Source organism: Lichenostomus cassidix, chromosome Z, assembly GCF_008360975.1.
Source record: "Lichenostomus cassidix isolate B80296 chromosome Z, HeHo_3.0, whole genome shotgun sequence".
In the NCBI taxonomy this organism is placed as follows: Eukaryota; Metazoa; Chordata; class Aves; order Passeriformes; family Meliphagidae; genus Lichenostomus; species Lichenostomus cassidix.
In genome coordinates this window covers 30,577,676-30,589,732 of record NC_139511.1, presented here as the reverse complement: position 1 = coordinate 30,589,732, position 12,057 = coordinate 30,577,676, and the positions used below count along the sequence as shown (strand labels likewise).

The 12,057-nt window shown below is 45.0% G+C and overlaps 1 long non-coding RNA gene across 1 annotated transcript; it reads right to left on the bottom strand.

Moving 5' to 3' along the window:
- Positions 1–4,255: 4,255 nt before the first annotated feature.
- On the bottom strand, positions 4,256–11,163 carry LOC146424641 (uncharacterized). The gene is made up of 2 exons (XR_014846729.1): positions 8,226–11,163; positions 4,256–8,144 (listed from the first exon to the last, which is right to left on the bottom strand). It is a non-coding gene; the product is annotated as an uncharacterized LOC146424641 (long non-coding RNA).
- Positions 11,164–12,057: the final 894 nt, after the last annotated feature.

Below are 12,057 nucleotides of genomic sequence, written 5' to 3'. Positions count from 1 at the left end.
TTCTCTGAATTATTTTATTTTATTGACTTTCTGGATGCAATATTGGGTTTTTTTCCCCTTCTGTGGGTTAAAGTTGTCAGTGTGGCATCTCACCCTTAAGGGGAAAGGAATGCTCAAGGTTTGTAGATGCTCATGGTCAAAAGAAATTACAAAAGTCAGAGGGTCCACAAAACCTCACAAAGTTCTATTAGTAAATTACATACTTAGCATAGAAATTCGTATAAATTAGTCCATGATCTCCTCTATGAATACGTAGACTGAAAGGGATATGGGGTGGAGCACATCAAGTGAAAGGGAAAAGAGTAAGAGAAATGAATTAACAAGGGGAAGAGAGAACTAAGGGGAGAAGGAAAGAGAAATCACCAGTCCTAGCTCCAGCATTGATCCAGATGGGATGTCCTGGGGGTGCCCACACACCTGGGCTTGGTTGGAGTACCTTTTATAGATTAAATCTCTGCATTTTGGAGATAAGTTTCTCACTTTCTATGCGAATTAGAAATCCTGTGTAGTCCATTCCTACAGACCTTTCTGGAAATGGGTTGGAGGGCTTCAGGGATCTTTGGTTGTCTTAATTCCCTCTTACTTCTCAGCCTCACCCCTGCACTTGTGCTGTGCTGCGTAGTGCTCAGCTCCAGGAGCCAGAACAGGGACGTTTGTCCCAGAAATGTGCTGCCCTGCCTCCTTACAGCCTCTTCTCCAGCCACATCCATGTTCTTTCCAATTTCTGGCTGTTACTGCCCACAATCCGTGGTTGGCTTCCCAGCTATGTGGCTGTCAGCGTTCGAGACATACACATTAGCCCCTGTGTCTTCCAGGATTGTACAGGCAGTAACTTTTCTGCAATTGTGGACAATCTTGTCTTGGTGATTGTGGTCAGGATGTTTAGAGGTAACTCAGTGTTTTTCATCTTTATGATTGCCACTATAAAAATTACAAAAGTTCTAAAATCTTAATCCCAAAAGCATATTGTACATCAGATGTCCTTCCCTAAGCAGTTCCATCAGATCCATGAGCACTGGATCTGCTTTCAGGCTTTCAGTCTGATAAACTGGTACAGATGATCAGTTAGCACCTGCATATAACAATCCTCAAGGAAACAAAAGGATAAAGCCAGGTGGATGAGAGTGTAAGCAAACAGCAAATAGTCTTTGTAAGTTTACAGGAAGGATGAAGACTGGGGTGGGAAGAACTGGATGTGACTTCTCTGTGCTGCAGTGCTGAGCTTTTCTTAATTCATTTCATGAAAGGCCCCTAAGCATCAGGAAAATATGATCCATTGTGCTACAAAATGTCTAACAAATCATAGCTAGGAAATCCAGAGCCAAATCTTTTGTTAACTTTGTAGCCTGCTTTGGTACACAGTTCCAGTGTTTATGGAAAAACATGTAATTGCGTATTTGGTAAAATGCTATTAAATCAGGTTGAAAGTTTGATGGGTGTACACTTGTCCTTATACCTGATGCCCTGTGCTTGCCATGGGAAGCTCAGCAAAACACTTGAAAGTTCCTCAGCCAAGGCTGCCAAAGGAGATGGATTTTTAGGAGGTCTATTGTACAGTTGCAGTTGTGGGTAGATTTTCTGCTTCCAGCTGTCAGCCAAACAGAAATACTTCCTGTTAGTCACCAATACTGGAAGCCACATGGGCATTTGTTCCACGGAGATGGAACAGTAAGTCTTACTATCCCTGTTTCTTAGAGATGGTGTGTCCTAGGTTGTCTTCTTCCTTGTTGTGTGTACTGTGTTTTTAAGCTGAGGAAGAAGCTGCTGAATTTCATTCAGTCTATGATTCACTCAACTTATGGACCTGTAGATGTTTGGAGCAGAGATAGGTCTGGAGGTCCTGCTCCCATGTGGAGAGCACATCATTAGACACTGTGGTAAGAAGAGGGGCTCTCAGCAAGTCAGGGACTTTTTTCATTCAGTGCATGAGAAGCCTATCCAAATAATTAAATAAATCATACTGCAAAATCAGGAAAAAAAAGCAGGAGTTTAGGGTTCAATTTTCTATTCTACAACTTGCATTCAGCCTCTTGGTATGCCCCTGCTCTTTACCATGCTGCCTTGTGTAAGATATTTGTCATGTCAGCATCCACATGAAAGTCTATCACAGGTGCATTTTGTTAATGCCTAAGTAATCTCAGATCTTGTCATGGGGATTTCTACTGCAGCCTTCATGCCAAATGTTAGGACTGCTGCATTGAACAGGTGAAATCAAAGGGTAGGGCAGCTTGGGAGGTAACAAAAACCATCCTTTTAAAGTAAATTTCTATCTGTGTGATGTATTCTCATTGGTACTGTATGGCCCTGTATGAGGATATCCAAATATCTTATCTCTCTTTGCTTATGCAAATGTTAGATAGAAGGCACAAGTATTATGACAAGACTAGAAAATATATCCAGAAATAAATGTTGAAGAGACCGGTACTTTGACTACAGGGTAGACTGAGGAAGACCCAAGTCTTTAAATATGTTAAAAGAGGATGCTATTTCCTGCGTTAGGTATGACTGGAGAAATGCATATGGCTGGAGCTTGAATGATAGCAAATGAGACTTAGACTAAAACAAATTTACCAAAGTGAATGAGGAGGGGATTTTGTCTTGTGGAGCATCTCCTGGGAGGCCTCTGAGGAGAGGCTAACACCTATGGGGACTGTTTTTTGCACAGCTAGTCCTGCCTGGGGAAAGGGCAGAACAATGAAAAGGTGGCTGCTTTCAAGATAGCTGCCCTGGGTCTTAATAGATATGAGACCAAAGAAGCCTGATCTGACCAAATCTTTATTGCTCATTGTGTTTCTGATGCACATTACCTGTACGCATCAGCTGGCAGAGCTGACCAGCTTACCTTTCCCCAGGAGTTTTGCTAAATAGCAATGCTTAAAATCCATGGCATAACAGTATGGTTACACTTTATTTCAGGACACCTTAACGATTATTTACTATAATATTCCATTTTATTGGTAAAACTCATTGTTTGTCTGATATTTTCCAAGTAGAGGACTGTTTCTCATGATTAACAGATGACTAATTGGTGGGAGAGAAGGAGAGGGGAAGGGAACATAATTGATAATATTAAGTCCATTGCTCATTGCTGGCAGGTAACTGATGGGGAACTATGGGTGTATTAGGTGTTAGTAATAGCTTGGCTAGAATATGTTTCATGGAAAACTCTTCAGCTTCATGCTAGCATATGCTGCGCTTCACAGTCAAGAAGTTTTTTCTACCCCTTCCTTCTTTGGCCTTCATTCTGGAAACTGAAAAGATGGGGATGCAGCAAAACCTGAAAACAATCCACACTTCATACAGGGCAGTCAAGTACTCCTGAGTAACCACCTTTTTCAGGGATAGGCTTCCCATCATTTCATGAGATGTGTCCTTACTCTCCAAAACAGAAGGTCACATTTTTGTCCTTCTTGCCTTTTCACCATCTAGTTACCAGGGTTTGGTGCTGTCTGATGTGGTTGCTATTATGTGTGAGCTCTAAGGAGGGTCCTAGTAATCAGTTAAATGCAGGTTGACCCAGAATATACCTCATCAGTTTGCTGGTTTATGACAGTTTATGTTTTCATCCCATCTAGGGTCTTCAGCATCCAACCAACCTGACCTGAAGCTGCTCTAGTTTCTTTTCTCTTTTCCTTGCAGGATTTGGCAGTTTTGCTCATTCCCCTCCTACTTTCTTACTGTTCTCTGTAAGGACTACCGTGAAGATCACTAAACAAATTTTGATGAATCACTTCCTTATATACCACAATAGTTCACGCCTTACCTATGAATATCCCTTCCAGCCAACCCCTTAATGCTCTTGCATCTCACAGGCCATGCATCAGGAAGGAAGATAGAAATGTCTGTGGTTAAAGGGCTAAATTCCTCATGTAGCAACCTAAAGAAGACAGTTCAGTACATCTCTGTGGTTCTGCCTCCTGTCCATGCAAGGAGCTAGGCATCCTGGGTCTGCTGCCTTTTCCCAAGAAGCATGCAGGACCTGAAGTCCAGCAGACTTTTCCCTTACACCTGTAACTTCCCTTAGTATTGCCTCCTGGTTTGGTAGCTGCAAAGGGAGAATGAGGCACCAGAAGAAGCAAGGCATCATACAGACCCCCAAGTTATGCAGGCTGTGTTTGCACCTATGAAGCTGGAGAAGAGCCCATGTACTAAGGAGCTGTTGCATTCAGTTTCAGTCACATCTGAAGAGACTGGCTTTCTCCATCACTGAGGTTGTCAGGTACAAGTCTTTTCTTGATGAAAAACAAGGCATTGCTTTGAAAATAATCTCTGTGGTACTAACCTTTATTTACATACAGGTATTTTGAGCCCCTGGGGTTCTTTTTCTCATGGTTTCTTTCACAGTTCCCACAAGCAAAGATTGCCTCAATATGAAAAGAAGAAGAGAAAGCTCAGTAATCATATTGCAACTGCAAGAACCCTAGGGAAGAAACCAACCATGTAAGGAACATGATTAAAACCACAAGGACTGGGTAATATGGTACCAACAAAGCTGCTTCTCTGGAAATCCCATGAATTTCCCATTCTGGGCTGCTGGGCAAACCCTTCCCTGGATTCAGATTTTCACTTTTGATTCACCTTGCTTGGAAGAAACAGGTTATTGATAAAAATTTTAGATGTTAGATCAGCAGCAGAATTAGCCACACTGCCTCAGCCTCAGCAGAACTTCTCCTGTTCTACTGTTGGCTGCTGCCGTCACTGACTGCCTCAGTGACTCACAGGGGCACTGCAGATGCTATGGTATATCTGGGGTAAAGGGGCATAGGGGATAGCTGAAACATATCATAATCCACATGAATGTTCATATCTCATTGCCAGGAATGGGAGAAGAAGGTGGTGGGCTCTTCAACCTTTGGAGGAGAGATGGAGTCAGAGGACCACCAGCTGGCCAGAAAATGCCTAAACAGCAGCCCCCAGTAAGGTATGAGGAGTAGTGAGATCAGATCCTAACAGGGGTCCATGATGATCCCATGTAGAAGTGTGAGGCAGACAAAAAACAAGGCCAGAGAGTAGTTGCAGCCTGTCATTGGCCCTCCGCATCAGTGAACTGATGGAGGGGAGCTGCAGCAAAGCAAGATGTGCCCCACTGTTCCCTTGGCACTGCAGAGCAGCTTCACTGTACACTGAAGAGGAAAGCCAATTCCTGGGGCCAGGGCTGAGTGAGAGGTGGCCGCTTGGCAGCTGGCCCTGCACCCATGAGAGTTGGTGAAGTTGTTAAGAGGCTGGGTCTTCTCATACTGTGCTCCTTGATGTGGCTGCAGGGCTTTCCAACTTTTTTGAGGACCACCTGGCTTCTCAGGATGTCTGTTGCTTCTTTGACCTGCTGCAGACAGAATGACCAGAGCCCAGCATGAATGAATTGGTTGCACAGCCCTCTTCAGAGAAGTACAGCATGAACTTGCTTCTGTTCTTCTCTTCTGCTTGCTTCAGCCAGGAGAATGACTCCTGTGTAGTGTTGTTCTTGATAAAGATGATGGCAGGTAAGTAGACACAGCATTGCCCAAGCTGTTCCTGACATTATGAGAAGATTCAGGAACAGACACAGGATGGGTGGGTTCCTCTGGATAATACGCCTATGCACAGATGTCTCACCTGCCTCCTTGTCCGTATCTGCCATAGTTTCTTTTCCACTCTGCTCTTTCTGTGCATTTTCCTTAAGTACTGATGCTTTCTTAAAAGGGCTGTGTCCTTTAGTCTCCACTGGGGTACTGCCTTAGAGCAAGCCATTTCTCCATATAGCATGTGAAAAATCACAACAGGAAGACTCTAAAGGGTTAAACTTTATCAAGTACCAAAATTTAGCGAAAATAAAATAATCCGAATGGGAAAGGGGAATCAACTTGGGGATTAGTCATTACTGAGTAGGATTTACAGAGGAGTAAAAGTAGCGTAAAAATGTAAACTAGCTTTGCATCCACCCACCATACCATGTTTGCTCGCTAAGAAACACCAAGCAAGAACCAGTAGGCACATCATCTGGTATGCTGCAGCAAAGGTCCATGGGTCCAAATAATGTAGCAAAAGAATGACATCTCAGACAGCAGGTGTACATGCTTGAGCTGGAAAAGACCAAGACACAGAGCCCACTGGTCACTGGCCACGAGGGGGGTACCACAGCCTTTGCCCAGATCTTTGTCTGAAGATCTTGGTATTGCCCATGGATCATTTCCCGAGAGATGTTTTACATGGATGGTTTCAATCAAAAGTATTTTCCACCCAAAGCTGTACTCTAATTCTTCCTGTTGTCACCAGGAGGATCATGTACTTGCCTATGGACAGTACTATGGCAATGATGAGGTTGTGGACAGATGTGTTCCCCATGGATGACTCCTTTCCCTCTGACACAGCCCTTTGCAGTAAGGAATGCAGATTAAACCCCCTGTGCCCCAACTGCATTCTCATGCCCTTCTCTGACAGCCCTCTTCCACCAAGTCCCAGCCACTTCCCAACAAAAGGCAGGAGCTTTGCACATTGCCAGTGCACACGGTTTGACACTGTGCACAAGGATAATGTTTCATTTGGCAATTTTGGGGATGTATTTCATCCCTCATTGTTCAAAGACCTTTTATTTTCCAGGCAAATGTAGTCTGATAAAGAGATTTCAGTATCTTGGCTGCTCTTGGTTTTTCCTGTACCTCTTCTCATAGCCTTAGTAAGTGCCTCTTCTTTTTTTTGCCTTAGCATCAGCACTGCTAAGTCAAACCTGGCAGCCTGCTCACAGCCCCAGCTTTGGGAGTCACATGAGCATGGAAAAGTCCTGATTCACATTAACCAACGCTTCTTCAAAACAAGTCTCCTATTTCCTGAAAAAAATTCAATAGCAGAGGTTCCACACTTACAGCCTTATATGCTAAAGAAAGAAACATGAAGAAATCAACTGCTGAACTCATGTTTTGCTAGGTTTCAATTTCTGAAGCAAGGTCATGTTTTTGTAGGACTTGAGTTCAATTAGCTTTTGAAAGTATGGTTTATCAGCACCAGTGCTTCTCTTATTGCCTTTCTTTCCTACTACTGCCCATAAGTCTGTTTCTTCTTATTTTGGTCTTGTTTCCTTCCAAGCTGCCTTTTCTTCTCCTGTTTGCATGACTGGGAGAGTTTCTGCTTGCTTACTTCTACTGTATCTACCTGCATGCTTAGTGTGACACCTCTTCACAGAAGGTGAGGGAAGGCTAAGGGAGGTCCTTCCACTTAAAACCTCAGCACTGGTGCTGCAGAAGTGAAAACCATAGGATCTAGGAAATGTGTGAAGTTTTAGATACATATTCCCCCTAATTTAAAAAATATAATTATGCCAAGCCATCTGTTGCTAATGTAAAAAAAGATGTAAATAGATGATACATAGTGTACAGAGTGTCACATGAGTGCTCCATCTGCTGTGGGGAAAGTCATCGCTCCCCAGCAACAACACTGGGTGCTGAAGTGCAATCCAGCATTTGGAGCAGCCTTAGGCTTTCCAAAGGCATAACCAGATCCAAAGGCTGACCCAAAAGAAAACAACTCAAACAAGAGTGATGGATAGACCTCTGTGTATCAATCTTTGATCTGTTTTTCTGACAAGTAGCAATAGTGGCTTCATTGAGGACAGGATAAGTTATGCCTTTATGCTCTCGTTTCAGACTCCTTGCAAGCTCAGGGATCCTGCACTCCTTACTCATATTTTCAAGGTTTACCTAGCAGACAGGAGTCTAACAAACTGTGTCTCTCTACTTAACAACATCAGAATGTGCCCACAATGTCAGAGCAATTGGGCAATGAATTAGCAGATGAAATGCAGCTCCTATGAGTGTGAAATAGTGGGCGTATGGGTACAGCAATCCTTTCCATGGGTGCTGGCTAATGGACTCTATGTCAGCTGTTGCCATCAGGAAGAGGCCCAGGAGCTCCTGCAAATGGTTTGCTGTGCTCAGCAGTGGTTAGAAAAGGAAATAAAAGGTTAAAAATTATGAGAGAGGTAATAAAGGTAATTTAATCCTCTGGTGCATGTGACCAGAGAATTCTCACACTTCTTCACTGTAAGCCCTCCGCCTAGTTCTGGTCTCCCCATCTTAAGATGGGCACAGTGACAGGACAGGGCAGACTCCGGGAAGCTGGAGGTACAGAATAGTTCTCTGCCAGGACACAGCAAAGGTACCAGGATCTTTAACCTGAAAAAGAGAGAGGGTATGATAGAGATCTTAAAAAAACAGGACTCTGATGGGAGATGTGACAGGAAAACTATTATTCACCTCTTCCAATGCCAGCAGGTGTGGATCACACTCCATGGAGGTAGCAGAGAACAGTTTCTAAACTCAGCAAAAGGATGAGCTGCTTCACAAGATGCACAGTTACCCTCTGCTGACAGAGCTGGTGATGTTAAGAGTTTGTGCAGTTCCTGAAGGCTTCTAAACAGATCTGTGGCATTCGTTCCGTGACAGCTGATGAACATGGAATCCCCAGAACAACCTTTCCCTCCAAAAGTTCCCAAATGTTTGTCAGCAGAAGATGGAGGAAAATCTTTTATCATACCATAGTCTTTTCCGAGGTGCCTGGTGCTGTCAGCCAGGGAACCGTGTCAATTTGGCTTCACAGTCTCACCGACCTTGAATGAGCAGTTTTGCAGAACGTGGTATCATGCTTCCAGCTTGCAACAGATTTGGGACAAAAAGGGAGTTCAAAGCAACCCTGTAGGAAGCACTGATTTGTTGAGAAAAAATCTCTTTTCACACAATGCCATCAGCCCTTCCTTCCCAAGTTTCTCCTGGGTGAGTGTGAGATACATAGATGCCTTTGAAGTGCAGGCTATTCCTCTAGGGGCACAGCCCCTACATGAAATCCAGAGAGGGAGAGAAAGACAACAGCACAGAGAGCTGGGCAGGCCATGGTGGCTGGCTCTTACAGTCGCTGGCCCTTACAGGTGGCTGGCCCTCTCCGTGCCCACAACAGTTGCTGAAGGGAGGAAACATCATCTGATCCAGGGATGGAGGGTGAACCATTCCTCCATGACATAATTAAGCATTCCTTTTACTTTTCAGGTGTCGGAGTGTATTATCCTCACCTCTTCATTTCCCAAGGGATCAGGACTCTTCCCTAGAAGAGTACAGCAGTACATGAGCATTTTTTACCTCTGAACATGAAGGTGATGTCTAACTCAACATAGATTTTCACAGCAAAAGATGACTGGAAGGAAACTGAAGAGAGCCCATCCAAAGTCTTCTGGGAGAGGGCAATGGCGTACAAGAGGATGCCCTTGTGATCTCTGCCTTGCCTGGAGCCAGGGCTTCTTGTTCCAGTGATGCTGGGGAAGACACAGTTACATCAAAACACCCACTTCTGGGGCCAAGCCAGCTGTTACAGGGTAAAGCCTCCCCCATGCTATCAAATCTGTCTGAGAGAGCAGGAGAGCAGATTTTGTAAACAGCAAAACCAGGCACGAAAAAAAAATAATGTCACCCCCTCAGCACCAACCCAAACATCTGTATCGTCCGGACAGAGCCTGAGTTTTGCTATTGCTTAGAATAAAGAATCACAAAACAATATTTTCTGCCTTTTAAAATCTGATTCGTTGAACATCAGGGGCTCTAATTCTGCCTAGACCAGGGGATTTTTGGTGGGAAGGGCCTGATCTGCTCTTGCACGTTGCTCTTGCATCCTTATCAGGCAACAAAGGTTTCCAGCTGACTGGATCATGAAAAACCTAATGCCACAGATCCAGCAGGAGGGAAATGCAGTTTGTTTGACCATGCAAACAGTAAGGTTTGGAAATTCAAGATGGGATCTGGAGCTGGCGCTGTGCTCACCCCTCACCCCGACCTCCCCAGCCAAAGCTCAGTGATGGGCAGCTCCTTCTGCAGATGTGGAGCAAGAAAGATAGCACAGGAAAGTCTTTAACCTCCCTGTCTCTGTCTGGAAATCTGCTTCTCAGAGGCACAAGCCAGCAGATCAGAGGCAGGTGAGCCACCATGGCTCAGAGGGCATTTAGGCACGTGTAGACTGGCTGTAACAGGCCTCCTCTTGTTTTTCACCTTTTACAGCTGCTTGAGAGGCCTGAATGGCCCCAGCTTTCCATTTATGTCCTTTTGCACTGCTGAGCAAACAAGCAGGGCCTTGTCTCCACCAGACTCCTCCACCCTTTGTTGGCTGCCTTTCAGTTATCTGCCTTAGTGCATTGCAGGCAAATATTTGCTCTGTGGTCTCAGACACTACCTCACTCCTGTGTGCCCAGGCTCTCACTTCAGTGCCTTGAGCGTTGTGTTTACTCCACCCACACTCTGGAGTGACCAAGTCACAGGGACATGGGCTTTATGTGCACTGCTGTCCTTTGTGGTCTCCTTCCCTGGCACTGGCAAACATGCAGGTCAGAGATATCCAGGCTGCCAAAACCACTTGCAGTCTTTACAAGAATGTCCTTGCCTGGGGAGTGTGCCAGCCATGTCCAGCCCACCAGTGAGCACCAAGAGGTGATGAGAGGGGGCAGATACCAGGCCTGCTTTTTGTGGACCTCTGTGTAAATGCTAAGCCTCTGTGTCTAAGTTTGCAGTGACTCCAGTCTGCTGCATGTCTGGAGGCTTGGAGTTTCACATTTTTCACCCACCTCCAGGTGCCTTGCAAGCAGAGCACTCTCTTGGGAGGGCTACATTTAATTATGTGTGTAGTCTTTTTCCACTGGGCTCTGTTCCCATGAGGCCATACAAGCCACATAAAATTATTCGCTTTGATCATGGGGAGTGCTGTGCATGAAGCACCCTAGAAGGCCACCTAGGTCTCCTCATCTAGGCAAAATTGTCCAGTTAAGGCAACTGCTGGTTCATCTTTCTGGCAATTCTCTCAGTGGTGTGCCCAGTTTGCCTGAATACCACATATGCCCCCTAGGAGAGCCCTGACTTAGTACTCAAGAAGCAAGAATAAAATTAAGTTGCCTGTTCTGTTCTGGTCTCCTTACTTTTTTCCCCCCACCTCTTTTATGATCACAGCCAGAAAAGCTCAAAAGTGCTGCCAGACACTTTGTGTTACACAGCAATGCAGCAAAGACCTCTGAAGTGCTCTCTTTGTGTCCTGATAGCAAGGATGGCCTGTTATGCACCTGCAGAAGTTTAGGCAGGACTAACACCAGTGCTAATGTACATAATGAGGACTATTAGAGTGGAGCAGCAGCTTCACAGAAGGCACACATGGTTTTAATTTGGGAGGTACCAGGGAAGAGCCACACAGCAGAAGGTCATGGTCCAGCTGTTGTACCAGTCCCAAGCCAGATGGACACATTCTGCTGCAGGATGCCTGCTCCAGGGAAGCCGTGCTGCTGCTGCAGTGGCATGGAGCAGTTATAAACAGTACAAAGAGGTAAATATGATGCACTAGCCCAGCTGCCAGCACAACAGTGACCAGCTGTAACAGCCGTGGATCTATCCAAGAAGGAGGGATTTGCCTTCCTGGAGCTTGTTGCAAAGGTGGTGTATGCAGAGAGAAATCAAAGTATGCGATTTTAATAAAGCAACACTGGCATAAAATTTGACAAATTCTTCTGTTCATCAATTTCTCTCTCTTTCTAGCCCAAACATTCACTTTCACACAAAGTCAACTGAAGAAACTAGAAAGTCTCTCCTGGCTTTGGCTGTCAAAAATCAACTAGCAATGCTAATTTTGAAAGTAGAAGGGAAAGGGAGTGAGCTCAGGAGCAATTGCCCATTGATCCCAGCTGCATGGCACAAGGCAGACACTCCCCTGGGCCTCACTTCGCAGGACTGTCATTTCCAGAAACGACAATGAGTCACATTTGCCCCGTGTGTCATTTAAAGAAACTGAAAGAATTAACTGGTAAGGCACTGGGGAAAGCCTGTTGTGAGTCATGTTGTCAGAGCCATAGCTGCACAGGCACAGAAAAGCCCACATGGCTGTTCCCGAACAGCAGCCCATGGGCAAAAATGTCCCCTAAAATCTCCAGAATCTGCAATCAGTGAGACTCCAGCAACTTCAGAAAGGCAAGAGGTGATCCAATGGGGATATTGAGAGTTCAAGATGTTCAGTGGCATAATGAGATTTTCAGTCATTTGCACAGTTGGTTTTGGCTCGGCTTTGTCTTTA